This window comes from Somniosus microcephalus, chromosome 7 (assembly GCF_052327205.1).
Source record: "Somniosus microcephalus isolate GS21.2 chromosome 7, FLI_Smic_1.0, whole genome shotgun sequence".
Lineage (NCBI taxonomy): Eukaryota > Metazoa > Chordata > Chondrichthyes > Squaliformes > Somniosidae > Somniosus > Somniosus microcephalus.
Window position 1 is genome coordinate 133,034,754 of NC_140993.1, and position 14,761 is coordinate 133,049,514.

The 14,761-nt window shown below is 43.4% G+C and overlaps 1 protein-coding gene across 2 annotated transcripts in view; it reads left to right on the forward strand.

Annotated features, from left to right (window-relative positions):
• The first annotated feature begins 343 nt into the window (after positions 1–343).
• Positions 344–14,761, forward strand: part of lyn (LYN proto-oncogene, Src family tyrosine kinase) — a 156,533-nt gene continuing 142,115 nt past the window's right edge. Inside the window, exon 1 of one of the 2 annotated variants that reach the window (XM_085992966.1) lies at positions 344–817. The gene's annotated coding sequence lies outside the window, so the exon portion shown is untranslated. The remainder of the gene's footprint in view (positions 818–14,761) is intronic. The other variant, XM_085992965.1, reaches the window with a different exon arrangement.

The following is a 14,761-nucleotide window of genomic DNA, read 5'->3' on the forward strand; positions in this document are numbered from 1 at the left end:
TAGCACATAGAATTCCATGATATCCCTAATAAGGATACAATCTTTAGCAGTTTTGAGTTTTAAAATGACAGATGATCAAAGAATGTTAATGTGGGGCTTGAATAACCCCTGAACAGAGAGGTTGTTTTACATGTCCTATCGAGTTCGAGTCAATTCTACAGAGGCCCTTTGGTCACTTTTTTCTTTGTTTTGAAATCACATGGGAATGGGTCATTAGCTTTGTTTCCAGATACAAAGTTTGGCATTAGAACCATGTGATGGGTTTCTGTTTACAATTACCCTTTTGAGTCTTTTAATGCTGTGTTGGAACTTCACTAGTGCAAGAATGTATTTCAACAGTAGCCTTTCTGGCAAATGTGTTAAAGGAAGAAAAGCTTTAAACTGAACTTTCACTCTTCTTTACGGCTTCATTAGTTTCTTAGCCAAATAACAACTGGATTGTAATCCCCTTATTGCATCTCAGCCAACACTGTCAGGTTTGTGTCACAGTAAATAGTGGACTGGGAAATGACTGTACAATCATGCAAATTGTAGGCTAGTCTGGGATGAGAGGTCATTTGATTTATATAAACACCAGGAAGTAGCACAAAAAAAAACTCACCAGTTAGTTCCTCAATTTTAGCTGTACTACGGGGAGTGGATAAGGCAACTGTAAGTTTTCTGAGGTGCTTTCTGTTCAATGTTGCATAAAATTTGGTGTGTGTTTTAAACGTTAAGGAATCCACATGAAGAAAATTTCCTTTGGATTGTTGAAAACTAATACTTCGTACAACTAAAAGACCAATTCTATCTGATTTCCATTTGGACACTGTGAAAAGTAAGTAATTTTCAGTCTCTGAACTGTTTTCGTGTGCACAAAATGGACAAGGTGTTAAACTTTATCCTTTGTTAAATGTTCTGTAATTTTATTTTAAAAGATTAACAACAGTATTAAAATAGCACACAAAGCAGTTTATGAATGTGTTAACCAGCATGCTACCAGAGGAAATAAAATCCCTTGATAAACTGTGGTGCTCATTGATATGAATGTGTAGTCTTAGACACAAAGATCTTTAAAGTTACATGGTGTTTCCTCTGGCAGTGACCAAAGAATTTATTTTAAATCGATGGGTTTTCCTTTCAAAGGAAGATCATTATGTAAATGTTTGCCAGCCTGTAGTGCTCAGAACTTATATTAATGGAAATAAAAAAGGCACAGAAGCTAAAATTAAGCTTACAGTAAGAAATGCAAAGTTTTACTGAACAAAAGGTGTTTGATGAACTGCAAATAGAAGCTCATTTTCGACGTTAAAGAATGAAGCTGAGATAATTTTTCTAAATATATACCTAGTTTTGAATCATTTAATTTGATCTATATCTTAAATAAAATCTTAATTTTTGTCTGATGACGTTCCTATGAAGTACATTGGGATCAATATATACCTATGGTCATTGAATAGCATCTCCTGGAGGATTGTGCCCATCAATCTATCTGAGATTGGTGTTCTCACTCTGCCAGCTGAAGAAATGTAGGGAACTGGCAAGGGTATTATCCTTTACTCGATTGTACAATTCCAGTTCTAAGTTATTCTCTCTCAACTCCCATTTCCTGGTTGTTCCAGAAGCGTCACCAATGTGTGTGGCGGTGGTCTTATGATGAGACTTCCCCAATGTATGTTTGTTGGTTTTTCCCTCCCTCTGCGTCCTGGTTGAGACATAGACTTTGTTCAAATTTTTCATAATGCGGGCATATAGTGTTAGATAGCAAATTGATATGAACAACTTGGGATTTATTTCGGCAGCAGAGAGATTTATATGTCAATTCAGTCGATCAGAGGCAATGCTTCTCCTTTTTGGGCAAATTCCAGTTTTCACTAAAGTAATCTAATCCCACTACCAGGGACTAGGACAACCTTGGATGTCATTTGATGCTGGTTTTGGATGCCAAGGCATTGCAAAACTCCGCCTGATGTAAGTGCCTTAATCTCTGCCTCTGAAGAACATCTGCACTCCCTCTCCTCTCCATGCTGCCTCTCTCCTTGCCTCGCAACCCCCCCCCCCCCCCCCCCAATTCATCCCCTGGGATGGAATGTTATGGTTTGGAGTTTCTCAAACTTTTTTAATCTGTTAGGCAGCTTCCATAAGCAGACCGAGTCTCCTACGAACCAAAACCTGCACCCTCTGTGTCCCCTGAGCTATATATTGTACCAATTATCTAACAATTGCCCCCAACATATATTAGTCACATCTAGGATGCCCACCACATTCTCCTGTCTACTCTGAAAGGCAGCATTTAACATACTACCAGACCTTTGTTTGGGCTAAAGCTAAAGAACATATTTATTTACAAGGAAGATTATTCACAAAAGCAGTGAAAAACAGAGGCTAGATTACTTAAAAACAATAGATAGATTCAGTCTACAAGGGATTAAAATGCACTTTTCCAGAATGTACTTCTTTGCAGTTTGTAATGTGATGAGACTTTTGGCTAAAACAGTTTGTCACAGAACTTCAATGATGCAATGCTGTATGCGAGTAATGTGATTTTAAAATCAGTCCATGGAATCTAAGGCCGCGATTTCGCCTAACTTGGTGGGTCCAGTTTCCTTAAAGGGACCATGAGCAAATTGATTTTGACAGTCAGAGTTCTACAGCATTGAGGTGCTGCAAACACGGACAACACTGCACAGAGGTGCATTGCTGCACCCAGGCTCTCCCATGACTCCTTCCATATACTTATGGAGGGAGTCACAGTAGGCAGGGAGGTCCTCTTCCCTTCACATGGATGAAAGAGACCTCCCCAGGAGATCAGCGCAGCCCAGTTACACATTGCACAGGAGGACACAAGCAGGGATGTCGTCAAGAGGACCAGGCTGCAGTGGCGCAAACATTTTAATGATCTCAGATCAGAAAACGTTACTGCAAAGCCACACTCCACCTCATCCTGCTGTGCCACTCATCACATCACCTTCCCTACTCTACTCCTGCACATCCTTACTCACACCAACTTACCTTGCACCTCCACCCATCCCTCTCTATCTACCTTATCACATCCCCATCTCATTAGCCAGTCACCCTAATCCTAGTCCAATCATAAGAACTAACAACACACAAGGGTAGGCACTTGGGTGTTTCAGCCAATGTTCATGTGAAGTTTCTGTTAATGTGCTGTCAAACATTGAAATCTTTATTTTCAACATTTTGCGTTCTTGGACAGATCTGTGTGCACCTTTGGAAGTGGCTTAGTGAGCTGCAGTGAGTGGTGAGACATAACGGTACCCCCCGCAATGGTCATGAGTGTGAAAGGAATGGCTTGAGCATTGTAGGGATGCTTTATAGTGTTGGTGTGGGGTGGTGCCAACCTGGCGCATCATGTGGCAGCCAACGTGTACAGCATCAAGTGAAGTAAATCTGGCCATGGTGAGGCCATCCCTCAATGTGGTCAGGTGTCCTGTGTAGCACCAGCTGATTGTGGAGAAGGTTGGTGGTGTTGGTGCTGCTGATGTGCCCAGTGATGCTGGTTTTGGGGCTGATTCTGGTGGGATTCTGAGGACCAAGGTGAGATTTTTTCAAGGGCACCGACGCTGATAGAATAGATGGCAGATGAATTTGAGATGACGGAAGCAATCTGTCAATGGTGAGAGATTTCTCCAATGAGGTGACACTGGATACAGAGTTTGCTCCAAACACTTGCTAGCTGCATAAAGCTCAATCTGTCTTCCAAATGCAGTAAGTAACAGCTTCTATCCTTGGAAAGTGAACAGCTATGAAATGGGACCTTTTTATAGGCCATTTGCAGCTGTCAAGTTAAGAAATCATCCCATGCTGACACAATTCCCGACCTCCTTACCTGACGTGATCCCCGAGCAGTGGGGAAGCCATTGGCGAACTCTTTAAATCTAAAGGTGAGCTTAAAATACCATTTTAATTGCCTCTTAACAATCTCTTAATGATCTAATTTGCCTCCCCTACTGCTTGGTGTCGGGTCTGTTCAGCGATGACAGACCCAACATCTGGGAGACTAGCATGGAGGTGGGTTGACAGCAGGTTCCCTACCCGCTGTCAAAAAAAAATTCCCACCTGACCCGCCACCAAATGTGCCCGCTGACCCCCCAAATTCCCAACCCCCCCCCACAATTTCAATTCCAGAAACTGAGCTGCTAATATTGAGACAAGTCAATAGTAAATATCCCAGACAAAAAGGCCTCTAATCCAATGCTATCAGTCAAGTTTAGATGCATTATGCAGTACATTCCAGATAGTCATATCTCACTGTAAAAAATGTTTCTTCATATCACTTCTGGTTCTTTTGTCAATTACCTTAATTCTGTGTCCTCTGGTTACTGACCCTTCTGCCAATGGAAACCGTTTCTCCTTATTTATTCTATCAAAACCTTTCATGATTTTGAACACCTCAATTAAATCTTCCCTTCTCCTTCTCTGCTCTAAGGAGAACAATCCCAGCTTCTCCAGTCTCTCCACGTAACTGAAGTCCCTCATCCCTGGTACCATTCTAGTAAGCCTCTTCTGCACCCTCTCGAAGGCTTTGACATCCTTCCTAAAGTGTGGTGGCCAGAATTGAACACAATACTCCAGCTGAGGCTTAACGAGTATTTTATAAAGATTTAACATAACTTCCTTGCTTTTGTACTCTCTTAATAAAGCCAAGGATTCTGTATGCTTTTTTAGCAGCCTTCTCACCATGTCCACCCACCTTCAAAGAGGTGTGTACATACACCCCCAGGTCTCTATCTTCATGTACCCTCTTAAAATTGTACTATTTACTTTATATTACCTCCGCTCATCCTTCCTACCAAAATGTAATACTGCACACTTCCGTTAAATTCCATCTGCCATGGGTCTGTCCATTTCACCAGTCTGTCTATGTCCTCCTGAATTCTGTTACTCTCCTCATTGTTTGACATTTCTCAGTTTTGTGCAAACTTTGAAACTATACCCTGTATACCCAAGACGAGGTCATTACTATACATCAAAAAGAGCAGTGGTCCTAACACCAACCCCTGGGGAACACCACTCTATTTCCCTCCATTCTGGAAAACAACCCTTCACCATTACTCTCCACTTTCTATTCCTTAGCCAGTTTTGTATCCATGCTGCCACTGTCCCTTTAATCCCATGGGCTTTACATTTTTCTAACAAGTCTATTATGTGGTACTTTGTCAAACACCTTTTGAAAGTTCATATACACATCAACCGCACTACCCTCATCTACCCGCTCCATTACTTCATCATAGAACTCAATCAAGTTAGTCAAACATGATTTGCCTTTAACAAATGCTGACTTTTATTTATTAGCCCTTATGTTTTCAAGTACCAATTAATTTTGTCCTGGATTATTGTCTAAGTTTCCCCATTACCGACGTTAGGCTGACTGGCCTATAATTCCTGGGTTTATCCCTTTCCCCTTTTTGAACAGGGGTGTACCATTTGCAATCCTCCAGTCGACTGGCACTACACCCATATCTAAGGAGGATTGGAAGACTGTGGCCAGAGCCTCTGCAATTTCCACCCTTACTTCCCTCCGCAACCTGGGATGCATCCCATTTGGATGGGGTGACTTTTCTACTTTGAGTACTGACAACCTTTTAAGTACCTCCTCTTTGTTTAATTTTATCCTATTCAATATCACTACTACCTCCTCCGTTACTACTACATTGGCAGCATCCTCTTCTCTAGTGCATTGTAATTACACTTCCAAAAAAGTACATCCATTGTTTGTGAAGTACATTGGGATGTCATGAGGATGTGAAAGAAGTTCTATAACTGCAAGTTACTTTTTTCCCCCAACATTTTGCAGCAGTTGAAACCATGTCGGTTTGATTTGTATGAGCTGTAGCCTACATATAGAATACCCAATGTCTCTCTAAGGTCCAATAATTTGATTATCCCCCAGCTCCAAGCTTCTATATCCTCCAGAATCTACAGATCAAAGGAAAGGACCTGCCTGTGTCTCACAGACAGCTATGCCCTGGTCTGCAATTTGGAGTTAAGTAAGGAAAACCACTTCCATTTTAATTCTAGTTTTTTCTAAAACCAATCTGCTTTTTGTACCTAGGACCACATTAAAAAGAATGATACAGATGTTTTCCAAAGTCATCACAGGTTGCTTGAGTGAGTCTGCCAATTGATGTTATGTTGTGAGAGGTTTTGTGTTGTGGGCTTGTGCCCACTAGTACTGTGTTTGAAGCTGCCCAAACTCATTTCACATGAGGGCTATCATAGCCAGGAGAGATTATCCTGCATCAGTCTGGGCTGGATTCCACCAGAGATGGAAGGCTAGTATGCTAATATTAGTTCTCCTGTTTCAATTTTTCTATTTCTTATTTGAAACTAAACTTTAGATTTCAGCAGGGATCATCTTGGATAAGGACAATTAGAGTAACTTGATTCATTGGTTTGCTTCATCTAAGGAAGGGCCTCCAGCTAAGGTATGATCCAACGAGATAAACTCATGGTGCTGTGAACACACTTAATTTCCGTTCAGACTTTCAATTCCTCATTTTAGCATTATTTAAAGATCTAATGCACTGTACTTTGATTCTCTGGAGGTTAAGCTGTATTATCTATTTGGCGTCCTTTAATTTGCTTGATACACCAAATGGCTTTCACTTTGATTTGTATGTTTTTAGCAGTGGAACTAACACTGTATATTTCAATTGTATTATATTTCTGCTTTCTAATATGATTCATTGTTTTGGATTGAAACACAAGTGGTTCTTTTTATTAAAAAAAAAAGGGAGAATTTTAGAAAAAGTCTGTCTTTCTGTGTCATACACGTTGTTTTGGCAGGAGGAAAACTGCTCTCATTAGGTGGGGGGAGTGGTTGCCCACACCCATCATGTTGCTCTGAAGCTGGCTGCTAAATACTATGAAAGACCAGCAAGGGCCGAATTGACCACTTCTCTTTTAGTTTCTTCCTTGTCGTGTGAGGAACTGTTGAGATGTGTTAGCATTCTATCATTCTGGAGACAGCACCTGTTAAAGGTTGGGTTGTTGGTCAGTTTCCCATCTGATCCCAGTACGGCAAGTACATTTTTATTTCATTAAAAAAAAAATACACACATAGGCTCGGCATTTCCTTGGAGCAGCTCCCACTTCATCACTTTAATTTTGTTGACTAATTTATGGCGGCGGAGCGGGAGCAGCTCTGAGGAAATTCCGGGCCATACAGTCTTGCTTCCCTCAACAACCTAGAATGCATCCCATTTGGATGAAGAAGGCCCTTTAGATCGTTTGGTCTTTCCATTCTAGAATACCAACCCTACTGCATTCCCATTGCAGTATTCAGTTGTTTCTTAAATAAGTTGAGTGCCCTGGTTAAAACCATAGAGATACTTGCCAATATCTAACCTAAATTAACCCTTTACAACTCTCTCCTCATCTTGCTTTTATAAGCATTTAAAAAGTAAAAGAATAGTTTGAGGATGTAGGATTGCTTGGGGGGGGGGGGGGGAAGGAGGGAGTCTAATTCTGGATGAAGGTATGTCAGAGATATTAAACAAATATTTTGTATCATTCTTTTAGAAATGATGGTGGAAGTGAGATTGTACGTGTACTATAGGAGAATATGGAATCTTTGTTAGAGATAACATAGAAAAGGATTTTGTTCTTTTTTTAAAAAATTGAGCGTAACTCAGTGGCCAAGTCTAATGACTCGCACCCTAGGCTGTTTGGGGAAAAAAGTCAGAAAAGAGATAGCAGAGGCTCTGTCCACAATTTTTCCAATTCTCCTTAAATATGCAAATTATGCAGTAGGACTAGAGCAACCATTGTAAGTTCAATGCTCGACGACAGAGGAGGATAAACTGGGTAACTATAGACCAGTTAGTCTAATCAGTTATGGGCAAACTCTTGAGTGATTTCAACCCTATCTACCAAAATTGACGGGTGGGCATCTAAAATGGCACAGGTTATTTACCTGCCAGAAAGCTGCTGTGATCCCACCATTCGGTGTTTTCATCTGCTTTACTGAACAGGCAGCAAAGCTGGCGGGGTCCTCCTTTACATATGCATCTTGGGTAATGATGATGTCATAGGGACCCTACTGCAATTTTAACTGGTGGCCTGAGTGGGGAAACCAATGTGGCTTTCGTACCAGGTACAGATTTTTGGGAAGAGGATCTGAGCCAGAAGAGGCCGAAGCAGGTAATAAAAAATATATATTTTCCTTGTGGGTTCTGGAGGAGCACTCCTGCTCTTCCTGGACCCAAAAGGAAAGCCTAGGCCTCGTCCACCCAGATTCTTCCTGCCCCCTCTTCCCAAAAGCAAGGTTCCCACGAGACGGACCCAGAAGACAATTCAGCCACCTACCTTGTGTTGGTGGGTGGCCTCAACATCATGCAATCTTTTTCAGTGGCTTCCCGCCTGTCATGGGCTGGAAGTCAGCCGATGGGATTTTAATGAGACCTGGGAGTTAATATAGCCCAGACTTCATTTCTGAAGCAGCAGATGAGTTTCGAACTCTCCTCGCTACCCTCCTGCCTAGAGTTAAAATTGGGGTCCTTAGAATGCATAATTATAGAGAGAATGATGGGCAAGATAGGCGGCTACGAGCCTCCTGGGTGACTGATAAACTTGTGTGCTGAAGCCTGCAAAGAATTTGACTCTCCGGCATTTTTCCATATTTGGGCTCGGACTCCCACCTGAACACAACAGGAATCACTGCCTGGCCAGTGGGCGGGAACTGGAATTCAGACAGCAAGAGGCCACTGCCTGCATACCACGGGAAATGTCCTTGGCAGTCAGGCAAGTGGTGAGGAGGTGTGGGGTGGGGGTGGGGGGGGTGTCCAGTGGTGATCACGATCGGGGGGGATGGGAAGTCCGGGGCAAAGACGGCCGAAGGTATCCTTGTTGGGGCCCGGAGGAGCACTCCTGCTCCTGGTGCACAAGGAGACTTAAACGGAATTGAAACTTGCCTTACTGGGCCTTTTCTGGAACTTGATCCAGCTCCCAGCAGGCTTGGCTTGGCGAGGAAGTCACCATTACTCCCTCCTCTGGCCTCAAGCCTCAGGTTAAAATGGCAGATTGGGGCCCAGTGACCTCATCGGAGCCCAACCTGCATATTTAAGAGGACCCCACTGACTTGGGGTGGCTGTCCTTGCTGTCTGGAAAAGAGCGGGTAACTATTCTGTTCCATTTTAACTAATTTCTGCTCTGCTGGGGGAGTTGCAATCGAGGCCAATAAGTGAACGTTTAGAAATGCATAGGTTAATCGGGACAGCCAGCATGAATGGGCCACACAGCCCATTAAAGGGGTCGCACACCCAAAATAAAAATTAGGGGGAACATTGACTGAGTAATGCATTTTGGGACAAAATGCAAGGAATGGGGGTATACATTCAACAGAGAAATTCTGAAGGATGTTGAACAGAGACCCCCAGGAGTTCAATAGATAATTCCCTGAAATACAAGTACCAGTAGATAAAGCCTCAAAAAGCACAGCAGCCCTTTGGCTTTTCTAAATAGGGGCAGAGAGTACAAGAGTAAATAAGTAATGATGAATCTAGAAAACATTGGTTAAGCTACAGTTATACTGTGTGCAGTTTTGGCTGCCCAACTATAATAAATAAGAGAGGGAGAAGACCGATTGAGAGTAAACTAGCAAAAAATATAAAAACAGACAGGTTAAGCAGGTTGGGCCTATACTCATTGGAGTTTAGAAGAATGAGAGGTGATCTTATTGAAGCATAAAAGATCCTGAGGGGCTTAACAGGGTAGATGCAGAGAGAATGTTTCCCCTCATAGGGGAATCTAGAACTAGGGGGCATAGTTTCAGAATAAGGGGTTGCCCATTTAAAACAGATGAGTTGGAATTTCTTCTGAGGGTTGTGAATCTTTGGAATTCTCTACCCCAGAGAGCTGTGGAGGCAGAGTCATTGAATATATTCAAGGCGGAGATAGAGAGATATTTGAGCTACAGCGGAGTCGAGGGTTGTGGGGAACGGGCGGGAAAGTGGAGTTGAGGCCAAGATCAGATCAGCCATGATCTTATTGAATGGTGAAGCAGGCTCGAGGGGCAAAATGGCTTACTTCTGCCCCTATTTCTTATGTTCTTAAGTATATAAAGGGCATTAAAGCCATAGGGGGAAAAATTCGGTTGCTTTGTGCCTCCAGTTAGTGCCCTAAGAGGGCGCTAACAGGGTGTAAAGCAACTAGCGCCCGGGCGCGGCGCCTCCAACACCACCTGCAAAATTCAGCAATGACGTCATCGCCATGCGCAGCACCCTGGCCGCGATCTTCGGTAGCGCCCCCTGACTTACTGCTGGACACTGACTGACGGGGTCAGGGGAGGCCTACCTGCGACTGGGGCGGCGCTATTTAAAGGCGAGGTGCTGGGCGGCCATTTTTGTTGCTGGCCGCCTGCCAGCACCTGCCTCCGCTTCCGTCCCCCCGCGGAGTGCCTGCTGCGCTCCATGAGCCCGGCACTACTCGAGTGCCGGACTCTTTTGCCGGCACTCCGATCCCCGGTGGCCCGGCTGGGCCCTGGATCGCGCTGCACAAGGCACCTCCCCTTGAAGGGGAGGAAGGCCTGCAATACTGCGGTGTGATGTGCCACAGCGCGTGATGCTGCGACGCGTAGTGCCGCGATATTTCCTCGCAGTGCCCCAAGAGGGAGGTGGGGTGCTTCCAGTAGCGCCCTGCTTCCCTCTTGGGTGCTACCACTCAATTTTGGCCGTGGGGGTGCTAATTTTTCCGGGGCACTAAAAGTAGCGCCCCGGTGAAGTTAGTGCCCCAAGGGGGGCGGTACTCAATTTCTCCCCCATAGAGTGTATACAGCGTAGACTTACCAGGATGACACCAGGAATGAACAACAGAAGTTATGAGGAGATACTTGAGATACTGGGGCTATTTCTACTGGAGGAGATTTAATAGGTTTTTTTCCCAATTGAGTTGTGTTAGTGAATAGGGAAAGGCTGTTGGGTTGTGTTGGTGAATAGGGAAAGGCTGTTGGGTTGTGTTGGTGAATAGGGAAAGGCTGTTTCCTCTGGTTGAGATGTCAGTGATTTAAAATTGACACCCACGTGTAAAACCCGTTGAGCTCTCGTTTAAAACCTTGTTTACCTCCTCCATCCACAGTGCCCTTCCACCATTCCCACAGAAAGCTTGATGTCATTTGGGAATTGAAGTATTCACACAGAAACACAGAAATCACACAGAAACCCCACAGTGCAGATAGAGGCCATTTCGGCCCATCGAGCCTGCACCGACACATATCCCACCCTATCCCCGTAACCCCACGTATTTAATCCCCCTAACACTAAGGGTCAATTTTTTTTTATCATAGCCAATCAACCTAACCCGCACATCTTTGGACTGTGGGAGGAAACCGGAGCACCCGGAGGAAACCCACGCAAACACGGGGAGAATGTGCAAACTCCACACAGACAGTCACCCGAAGCCGGATTCGAACCCGGGCCCCTGGCGCTGTGAGGCAACAGCGCTAACCACTATGCCACCGTGCTGCCTTGAATATTAATTCAAGTTCATTAAATTCAAAATAATTTATGTATATTGTAAAGAAGACAAAATCTCTAGGTCAGCCCACCCAAATGCTTTCCCTCTTTTTCTCTGTCCCATGTGACCTAGCTCCTCTTATGATCACCTTGTCCAATTTTACTATTTATTAATCTGTATCCATGTGTTGACATCCACAGGCCTTGATTTGTAAAATGTCTTTATATAGTACTTTTTCCAGAGGCCTTTTTCAAGTCTAGATATGCTATTGTATGGCTCCATTATGTCATAAGGCTTCCCTAGGTTTATTTGGGATATTGTTTCCTCAAAAAAATTCTAAGGTTGGTTAGATAAGAGCTGAACGTAAACTGGTTCTGTATAGTCTGAAGCCGATCTGTATTTCAGCAAATGATGATGGAATATAAAGATGAGCAGTGTCTGCCTTGACTCTCTCAATCTTTGTTTTCCTCCTTTTGTTACAAAATTGGTCAATTGCAACCTAAAATGATTTGGCACCATTGTCCTCATGACCACAACAATTTGCATTTATATAGCATCTTTAATGTAGTAAAACATCCCAAAGCGCCTCACAGGAGTGTTATTGGACAAAATTTGACACCGAGCCACATGTGATGTTAGGACAGGTGACCAAAAGCTTGGTTAAAGAGGTAGGTTTTGAGGAGTGCATTTAAAGGATGCAAAGAGGTTTAGGGAGTGAATGCCAGAGACTGGGACCTAGACAGCTGAAGGCACAGCCACCAAAGGTGGGGCGAAGGAAATTGGTGATGTACAAGAGGCCAGATTTGGGGAAATGTAAGGTTCTCAGAGGATTGTAGGGTTGAAAGAGATTAGAGAGAGATGGAGTGGTGAGTCCATAGGGATTTGTACACAAGGATGAGAAATTTAAATTTGAGGGGTTGCTGGACCAGGAGCCAATGTAAGTCAGCGGACACAGGAGTGGTGGGGGAACAGAACTCCATGCGAGTTAGGATACGGCCAACAGAGTTTTAGATGAACTCAAGCTTATGGAGGGTGAAAGATCAGAGGCTGGCCAGGATTATGGAAGTAGAAGTAGGCAGTCTTAATGATGGGGAGGATATGGGCTCAGCTCAGGGTCAAATAGACCACGGAGGTTGCAAACAGTCTGACCAAGGATGTTTTAGCATTGACATGAATTTCTCTTCTTTGGAGCTTCTATTTTTAATTCTGAGCTCTCCGTACACGTTTAACTTCAGATTTTGTACATCACTTTATTTGGGAACTTCTTTCCCTCTGAAGACCAGATAACTGTTTGCTTAGTGTATCTTCACTCAGAACCAAGACAATTGCCAGAACTTCTGTAGATTAAGTCAAAGTAGATATTCAGATATCCAATCCTTAATCAGAAGCAAATCTCTGAATCGGCTGGTTGAAGCCCCATTCCAAGACTTGAGCAGGTAATCAGTTCAGCAGCAAGGGACTTTGTTGGAGGTTCTGTCATTTGGATGAAAATGTAAAACCACGCTCCTATTTGCCTGTTCCATTGGTTCAAAGTGGATGTTGAAGATCCCATGTACTATTTGAAGAAGAGCAGGCAATTCTCCTAATACCTGGCCACTATTCTATCTTCAACCAACCCCACTGAATAACTGGTCATTCCTCTCTACTGTTTATGGGATCTAGTTGTGTGGAAAATATCCATCATTGGCCATCATAGATTTGGCTTAGAAGGGACTGAGCAAATATTCCTCTGCCCCAGTCAGGAAGTCCTCATGACCACTCAAAGTATTTTTGCTTGCTTGTCCATTTCCACAGAAATCTGTGGGAAGTGACCTTGTATCTTGAGGAGAAATCCTGTCCTACTTTCAGGGTCCTCTACAAATAAGGTTGGCTCTTACTTTGGTGCAGTAGTTTATTTTACCATTATAAATCCCGTTCGAATTGTTGCCAGGATGACTCGAGACTTTGAGGAATAACTATTTAATTGGTGGATGCAATTTGCATAAATTCAAAGAATTCCTTTTGGTGCTCTTGTGATGCAGCAAGATATCCATCGTACCTGCTTGCAAACTTATTGGGAATCTGTAGGGGGGCTTCTTTTAACTGGTTTAAGGTAATTTTCCTAGTCTTGCAGCCTTTGCCTGCACTCTGACCAATTCCAATCTTTTACCTGGATTACGGTAATTCACCTGGTCAGGCAGCCTGCTGCTACACTGTAAACCAATTTCCAATAAACCAATTTTCAAACAGCGGTTTTGAATCGCTACCCCACCTTCCAGTTCTGACTGAAGGACTTATAATTAATGATATTAAAACGGACACATGGTCTGGATGAGAGGAAAAATCAAGCTTTATTAACTAAAAGAAGCTATAATCAAATTATAAACTATACCACATGAACACAGTAATTACAGTAAAATTGCTTAAATGGGGGAATGCAGACAGTAAAAACAAGGGATTAGATGGCTACAGTGTTAATTAAACAATCTTGGCAATATCCCCTTAATTACCATCCCCTACCTCCTTATTAGGTTGCCTTGTTGAGGAGTCAGAAACTCTGCTCACATGTGGTCCAGCGAAGAGAGAGAGAGAGGCTCACCTGTGGTCCCAGGAAGTAAAGAGAGAGCGATAGCTTCTCAGGAGCTATCATATATACCTGGTGAGAGCCCCCCCCCTGCTGTTTGCCTGTCTGGAAAATTCACGCCCAAAAAGTTCCAATTCACAAGAGAAAAGCTGTGATTGGCTAACTCAAAGTGGTTGGACTGGGTTAGTGTGTCTGCACTGTGGGGCCGAAATGTTCCCGCCCACATCCGGAGCCCACCTGGGCTAAAACAAAAGGGAATACAACTGCTCTATTGTCCAGAATGATGGGAGATTTAAACCCATTCAGTTCTTAAACAGTTGCAGATCAAAATCCGTTCCAGGGTTTCAGTCTCTCATTGTCTGTGAGAGAGCTCTGAATGGCTGTGTAAACAGAAGCAGTTTCAAATCGATTGTCCTGTGGTCAATTCTCAAGTGGGTAATTGCTTAAGTCAATAAACAACTTCAAGTGCTTCGAAGGGAACCTCCCTTTGATTGGCAGGTCTGACTTACAGCCCCTGTATCCTCCCACTTTTTCACACAGACAACTCGCTGCGAGCTGCTTTGCCCTTTTGGCCAAGCTTTCTCTGGCCATTTTAAAACCTTTTGTGATTGCCCAAACTCCAGGGAACAATTTTATTTCTAAAAGCACTGTCTTAAGGTGTGTGAATATTTTCCACAGAGCTCTACGACTCCAGTGTTGTCCACGTTCTGTCCATCTCAGAACAGTCTTTTGCAGTTCTCGGCA